Below are 8,406 nucleotides of genomic sequence, written 5' to 3'. Positions count from 1 at the left end.
GCCATCCATCTTGCTCAAGGACCTGTCCTGTCTGGGAAGAATGCACATACACCTGGCCCCAGGACTGTCTGGGAACCCTGATGTCATCAGTGACATATGGCCAAATTGCTAAGTGACCCTGTTCACCAACAGACCCCCGACATTGCCTTCTGTTCTGCCCATGGGGTGCTCCTGACTGCAGGGAATGCTGATAGCTTCCTGTTTCCCAAGTACTTGTAAGAGGCTCTGCAGCTATTTCATACTCAAGAGACCCATTCCTTGACTGGTAATGAAGAGACATGGTGTCAGAGTGGCTCCAAGCACAGCTCCAGAGGAACAAAGATGATTCAACAATAAGATTTTTTTAATGGTAAAAAGATGACAAAAGCTTTCATTTGAAAACAAACAAACAAAAAGAAGTAACCATAGCCCACGATCTCTTCAAGGCATATTCTTTTGCTTTTTGCTGTTCTCTCTGCTGACTCAGCTTCCTGTCATTCAACTTGATAGTTCCTTCCTTAGCGCTTCTTAAGTTTGGGTGTGAGGTTGACATTCTTAATATGCTCTTCACCTCTGCTCTGGCTCTCATGTACTGGTCAAGAAGGAAGGCACTTGAGGAGCCCAGTATTATCTCTTCCCAAGTCTTCCTTTTTTGTAGCCTCTTTAAACTGCTTCACTGTGGAGTTGCAGAGAGATTTGCAGTTGTGTGGGGCTCTGAAATGGCAGGCCACAGACTTAAATGACTCTTGATAGTTACATTCCCTTTCATTTTCAGTTGCTCTCTAGCTAGCTGACTGGGGTCCATCCCTCTGTAAGATGCTGCTAAAAGTAGCAAGACAAAGTCCAGAGCGGTACCACAGGTCCATCATTTGTGCTCTGTGCCTAGTTACACAGGTATCCTGTGTTTGCCATGGCAGAGCGATGGATCTGGGCCGAGACAATAGGTCCACTCACTCCTGGACTCTGCTTGCGATGGAAAATGGCAGCTCCATATCCTTCACTGACGCAGATGATGTGGCAATTTTGACCCATGTGAAGGAAAATGCCCACTTGACCAGCTCCATCATTAGCAACGCCTTGTGGAAAGTGATGGGAGAAAAGCTCGCTCACGCAGCACGCGTGGCAGTCCCTGAAGGACTGCTTCTTAAAGCACCTGTGGGGCCCTAGCCGGTTTGGCTCAGTGGATAGAGTGTCAGCTGGCGGACTGAAGGGTCCCAGGTTTGTTTCTAGTCAAGGGCACAGGCCTGGGTTGTGGGCTCAGTCCCATGTGCAGAAGGCAGCCAATCAATGATTCCCTCTCATCATTGATGTTTCTGTCTCTCCCTCTTCCTTCCTCTCTGAAATCAATAAAAAAAAATATTTTAAAATAATAATAAAAGCACCTATGGGGTCAGGAGCATAAGGACCTGTTGGTGGAGCCTGTCCTCCCTGAAACTCAAGCAGAAAGCTGAGGAAGACCTGGAGGCTGCCGATAGTGGGGAACCACAGAATAAGAGAACTCCCAACTTGCCTGAAGAAGAAGAGGAAGAAGAAGGAGAAGAGGGAAAATGAGGAGGAGGATTATGATGATGAGGAGGAGAAGGATGAGGAAGAGGAGGGGGGGAGGAGAAGGATGAGGAAGAGGAGGAAGATGAAGAAGAGGATAAGGAGGAGAATTTGTAGAGGAAGAGATCAAGGAGAATCAAGAAGCAGTCAAAAAGATGCTTATGGAAGCCACCCGGGACTTTGAGGAGGTTGTGGTGGAGGATTTTGAAAGACACATAACAATGTGTGATGATGATCCACCCACACCTGAGGAAGACTCAAAAACACAGTCTTATGAGGAAGAAGAAGTAAAAGTTTCTCCACCAGAAGTGGGAACTGCCATTCAGATGATCCAGCAGTTAATGGAAAAGTTTAACTTGGATCTATCAACAGTTACACAGGCCTTCCTAAAACATAGTGGTGAACTGGAGGCTACTACCTCCTTTTTAGAGAGTCTGGTCACAGGGCTGATGGGTATCCCATTTGGTCCCAACAGGATGACTTAGATTTGCAAAAACGTGATGAGGGTATCCAACATTGGTCAAAAATTTGGTGCTCAGAATGAAACTCGGAGAATTTATTTCCAAAAGTAATAATTGATAGGATAATGAGAAAAGAAAAAAGTGTGGCAGATGAGGTGGTAAGAAAAAAATTTTTGTGACATTGAACTTTAGAGATTCTTATGTTGGAGCTGGTACTTGTCTTCTGACCAATGCTGTCTTTGCTCTGTGAGCCCTAGATTTTGTAGCCATGCAGAGTTGTGTAGGAGGATAAAAATAAAAGATATTCGATATATTTACAAATAAATAAAAATGAAAGTAGCAAGAAGCAGCAAACAGTGATGAATGTTATAAATCTGATTTACCCCAATGCTATTGCTTTCAAAGCCTGTTAGCTGCTTTCCAAGATCTTGCTGACCTTTGTTAATGTTGTGCCTAGCTAAAATTTCTATTTCCTTACAAGAAAGAGAAAATGGATGCCAGGGGAGAATTAGCACTCGGTGCTACAAATGCCCATTGATTCAAACAGGTTCTTAATTCCACTCTATCAAATGAGTCAGCAACTTGTAGGAGGCATGGGGCCAGTGAAATAGAAAACTGGCACTCTCAGATTAGCATCAAAGGACTCACTTTGAAAAAGGAAACCCAACCCTGAGCATTGCAGCTAAACTTTTGCTAGTTTTGATCTGACTGGCATAAATGTTCAAAGATTATCTTAACTAGCAATGAAGCTGACTTCTCTGGCCCTGTCAAAAACTTGATTTTGAAAGTATAGTAAAACAACTACACAGTGACTTTTAAAACTGTAAAGAAAACATATGCACTGTTATAATTTTTCAATATGGTTGTCAGACTGCTGAAGTCACTTCTAAAATTCATTTATTTTGTTTTAGATGTATTTATTGTGGATTTGGGAGCTTGTAATATATTATAAATACCTTATGATGTTTCCTCCCTTCTTACATTATAACATAAGCCTTTAAAGTGAATGAAAGAAAATAAAAATTAATGACTGTGACACAGAGATTTTCTTTCTCTCCTTAGCATGCTTATTTTCTTTATATGTCATTTCTTGATGTTCATTTAATCTGATTAAACTCCAGATTACTTCATCTCTAGCACTAAAGATTCCTTAGTTTGCACTGTCAAAATATAAATTAAATACAACTTTATCTGAGAATGGAGATAATGACCATTCTAAACAGAAGTTTTGGAACAAAGTCAGCAGACGTTGAGAAGTTTATATTATTGTAGTTATGTATACCGGTATGAAATATAAGAGACTTTACTAGTAGTCTGTTTTGTGCACTGCCATTTACTTGATACCTAGAGCAATACTTAGGGGACACTCAATAAATATGTATTTGATTAATGTATTAATGGACTTTTAATTTTTTTTAAAGTGATTTTAGAGAGAGAGAGGAAGGGAGAGAGAAACATCAATTCTTTGTTACACGTATTTATGCATTCATTGGTTGCTTCTTGTATGTACCCTGACCTGGGATTAAACCTACAACCTTGGCATATCAGGACATTGCTCTAACCAAAAATCCACTGGAAAATATTTGACCTACATAGTTGGAAGAGAGTTGTATCTTTTAGATTCAAACAATAAGGCATGGAGGGATTATATAATTTAGACTATTAAAATTTATGAAAGCATGCAGACTGGGTGAAAAGGCATTTAACCTCAGTTTAATGTCTCCAAATATTCACACCAGGAAAGATGAAGAAGAGCATAAACTCTGGGAAAACATTTATGTGATACAGTGTCTCAGATGTTTGCCTTCGGTGGGAGGTGACGGCTGAGAAGACACCGATCCAAGTGATGGGCAACATTAACGTTGAAATCAACATTTTGAAGTGTTCTTCATTATAGTCTCATTGTCTCACAATACATTTGAGAAGTGGTTTCTATTACTGTTCTCATTTTACAAATGTGGAAATTGAGGTTCAGAGAAGTAATTTGTCTAAGTCCCATAGCTAATGATTGGTAGAGCTAAGACCTTAAGGTCTTTGACAATCAAGATCAAATGGGATAAGAAGTCATGTTTTTGCTCCATCGGCATTTAACTACTCTAGGGTTCTTTCTTTGTCTTTTATCCCCTTCTGCAGCATATCTCCCTTTCTTCTGGTTAAGGTTATTATAATAATGTTGTAATGTCATTAGGTTCCCAGAGTTAATAAAGAGCTCCTTTTCTTTTCTGGTGTTGAAAGTGATGAATTAATATGTGATGGGTCTTCACGAAGGAAATAATGATAACTGGAACAAAAGTTAGATGAAGTCATGAAGATGAGAACCTCAAGATGGGATTAGTGACTTTATAATAATATCTCTTTCTCTTTGTGTCCACCCCCCCCCCCCATGCACTGAGGAAAGGCAATATGAGGATATGAGAGTATACACTGAGTGGCCAGATTATTATGATCTCTGAATGCATAATAATCTGGCCACTCAATATATATATATATATATATATATATATATATATATATATATATATATATATATATATCCCAGTACATGAATTTGTGCATAGGTGGAGTCCAGCCTGGCCAGGGGGAAGGGATATGGGCAGCTGGCCGGCCTGCCTGCTAGTTGAACTCCTGATTGAGGGGACAATTTACATATTAACCTTTTATTATATAGAATATACACTGAGTGGCCAGATTATTATGCGTTCAGAGATCATAATAATCCGGCCTTTTAGTTTGGTGAGAATCTGCCTATCATCAATCCAGGAACAAAGCTCTCACCAGGAACTAAATTGGCCTGCACCTTGATCTTGGACTTCCCACTGTTCAGAACTGTGAGAAGATAAATTTTTTTTTGCTGTATAAAGTACCCAGTCTATGGTATTTTATTTTGGCAACCCAATCAGACTAATAATATATACTGTGTAGTGCTTTGGGCCCCAAAACTCTATGTGGATATCTCAGGCTAGGTGAGGTGGTCTGGGTTACTAGTGAGGAGTGAGCACTGTTTTTGCCTAGACTAGAAACTGGTCTAAATGGCCGTTTCCATGTGTTCTTTCTTCTAGATCTGAAACTGGTTTCTGTTCAAGCTTCCAAGAAGATGCAAGTGGAGGTAAGGGACTTCTTTCTAGCTGAGGGGTGAATGAGAAAAAGAAGGAATGTGGCCTATTCATCATTACCAGTCACGGAGAGAGGCCAAGAGTAAGAATCTCAAAAAAAGAGAATCCAAAGGAAGATAATTTATATATAAACTCTGTTATATAGCTTGTACAAGTCACTTAACTTCCTAGTTAATCATGGAAGCTGAGGTCATTGATTTTAGACTTTTCTTCTTTTGTAATATAGGTGTTTAGTGCACAGCCTTAGGTGTATTCCACAAGTTTTAATGCCAAATTTCATTTTCATAAATTCAAGTACTTTATGTCTCTTTTTATTTGTTCTTTGCCTGTGCATTTTTAGAGTTGTGTTATTTGTGGATTTTTAGAGTTCTTTCTGTTATTTATTTCTAATTTAATTTTATTATGGTCATATAAATGCATAAATTGAATCCTTTTAAATTTATTGAGACTTGCTTTATGTCCAGTGAATGGTCTATCTTGGTAATAGTCCATGTGTACGTATTCTGTTCTTGGTGGATGTTCATTAGGTTACATTAGTTGATAGTGTCAAGTCTCCTATATATTTGCTGATTTTTTACTTGTTCTATTAATTATTGAGAGCAGGGTATTTCAATCTCTGACTATAATTAATGGAACTATATACTTCACCTTTCACTTCTATCAGGTTTTTTTGCTTCAAGTATTTTGAAGTTCTGTTATTATATTCATAAATGATGATTATTATACACTCTTGATGACTCCTTTATCTTTATCGCTGGTATTATTTTTTGCTATGAAACTTACTTTGATATTAATATAATCAGTCCAGCTTTATTTTGATGCTTTTACTTTTAACTTATTTCCATCTTTAAGTTCAAAGTGGGTTTCTTGTAGGCAGCATAGGTAGTTCTTGCTTTTTCAGTCAACCTGATGATCTCAAAAATTATTAGAAGTTCTATATATATTTAGTGTTGCACACTTTATTCTTTAAAAATACATTTTTATTGATTTCATAGAGGAAAGGAGAGGGAGAGAACTGGTGTATGAGACAGGGCCTAAATATCACACAACTCTAGTTCAGTGGCACCCCTTGGATCATGTATGTTAATGATGCTTCCAGAATTGTGTTAAGTTATGGCTTTTGCTAGAGGATCCATTTGGAGGGAAAAATTAGAGTCACATGTATGAAGCTGTGAGGGGTCTGTTCCCAAGTGGACATAAGGCCAAGCAAACTCTCCCAATGCACATCATTGTCCCTGTAGGGAAGCAAAAATAATTTTCTCCCTACTCTTCTAGGTTCTTGGTCGAGACCCCCAGTAATAAAGAACAGATTAACAAGAGAAAAGCAAACATACATTTAATAACATATGTATTGATACCTCCTTGGAGAGACCCAGGAAAACCGAGGACCTCACCAAAGTAGTCCCTGTCACCACCTTAAATACCATCTCCAGCTAAAGGCAGAAGAAGGTGGGTGGAGGCAGTTATGGGAGTTTTTCAGGCAAAGCATGGTAAATAAGGGTAAGATTTTTATATCACTTTCTAGAGATTTAGAGTCATTCTCCCAAGTACAGAGAGGGAGATGCCCTTACAAAAGGAGATTTCCCTTTTAAATGTACAGAAGGACAACTTCTCTGTTTTCAGAGATTCTCCTGGGTCTGAAGCCTCTCAAAAATAATCAGCCCAAGATAATCAAATAATCAATAAGCCAAAGAAGCATATTTTGGGGTGGCATATTCTGCTTCTCTTCACCCATGAGTTCAGAAAGAGTGTCCAGTGAGAGGTGTGTATGCGGGACAAAGTACTGGAAAGGAGGGGACTAGACAGAAAATACACAGAAACCTGAATGAGGGGTCCCTTTAAGTCTGTGGCTGAATACTAAGCTGTGCATGTGCAGAGGTTAAATACATAGTATGTCACAACATCATGAAGGCCTCTGAAAAGGAAATATTTAAAAAAGCTAATGCTTACAAAACATGCTATTTGAATAGTTTACCTGGGTAATCAAGTATGTTCTGCTGAAGAATATTGGTAATCACTTACTTTTAAAATGATAGTTTTAAAGGCTGAATGTGTAGGTAGACTATCTAAAGGTTACTTCACTCAATATCAGGATTCTGGAATTTATTTTGTGAACTTCCCAAAGCAATCTAAAGCCTGATATTTTCTGAGTTTTGGATTAAAGGTAAGAATTTCCCTCAGCCCCAGTAAGAAGCACTTTTGAATTCATTTCCCTGACATGAGATTGCTCTCCCCAAAGCAATTTTGGAGGGAACATTAAGTGCTATAGAACTGGAATTGGAGAAGTTTGGCCCTAGAAAATGTTTTTAATCAGGGCTGTGTAGGCGCCCTTTTAATCACTGTGCAATAGAAGACATTAAAGGAATAACGTGTTGTTTAAGGCACTTACTGGCTGAGAAGTTCATTTAAACTGGGTCCTCTTTTCTCTGGCTTCCCATTTTGGAACTGTTTGGCCCAAACTGAACTCAATATTTCCGTTTGGTAGCTATTCTGCAGCCCACCCCTGCCCCCTTGCCCCCTGCCCCCAACGTCCTCATCTTTTGAACTATAAATGGAAATTCACATGTTTTGATTTTTGTCCTTGCGAGTTATAGTTGTCTCTGACAATTTCCTCTTGAGAAAAGCCAGAGTGGGGCTGTGTATTTTCAGTCATATTCTCTCTGGTATCAAATGTCACAGCTGGGTTGCAGGAAGGTTTATTTGCATTATAATAGCATTTCCTTTAGACCTCTAGGGGCCTCTATCTCTAAAATCACTTGTCTACAGTAACTGCAGGGAGAATAACTTGACCTTTTTAAAAGTAAACTTTCCAACTGAATATCTCCCTCTGGATCTAGGTTCAGAGGGTTCTGTGTGTTCGTGAATGTTACTTGAGCTTTTAGGTTAATGTAGATTCTGACTTTTAAAGTGATATAGTGCCTTTGATTTCCCAAACAGAAAGATCTTTCGTTGATTGTGATGATGAGTAAACTATTAAGTATTGCAACGGGATGATTTGTTGAGGGTGACAAGGAGAAAATTCTAAGATGTCCTAAATTAAATTACAGCAGGCCAGAGAGTGGAAGGAAGAGACAGAAAGGGTTAGCCAGTAAACTACAGTGCAAAACCAACAAAAGACTGCTCATATTTCTTAGTGTAGGTTGGAGTTATTAAATTAACTTCCAGGTGGCTATTTCTGTGATTATCTAAAAAGAGAAAATAGTTAGGAGCCATTGAACCCCAGGAGCCTCTGCTTTAAAAAAAATTAGATATATTAATTATATATATATATATATATATATATATATATATATATATATATATATATA

The 8,406-nt window shown here is 38.5% G+C and overlaps 1 pseudogene across 1 annotated transcript; it reads left to right on the top strand.

Moving 5' to 3' along the window:
- Positions 1-900: 900 nt before the first annotated feature.
- LOC311615505 (telomeric repeat-binding factor 2-interacting protein 1-like) lies at positions 901-6,397 on the top strand (annotated as a pseudogene). Its single transcript has 5 exons — positions 901-1,159; positions 1,374-1,507; positions 1,642-2,030; positions 5,045-5,091; positions 6,374-6,397. The product of its transcript is annotated as a telomeric repeat-binding factor 2-interacting protein 1-like (transcript).
- Positions 6,398-8,406: the final 2,009 nt, after the last annotated feature.

The sequence above is a fragment of the Pipistrellus hanaki genome, assembly GCF_964339955.1.
Source record: "Pipistrellus hanaki genome assembly, chromosome: X".
Taxonomy (NCBI): Eukaryota; Metazoa; Chordata; class Mammalia; order Chiroptera; family Vespertilionidae; genus Pipistrellus; species Pipistrellus hanaki.
Note: the sequence above shows the minus strand (reverse complement) of the source record. Positions and strands in the feature narration are given on the sequence as shown.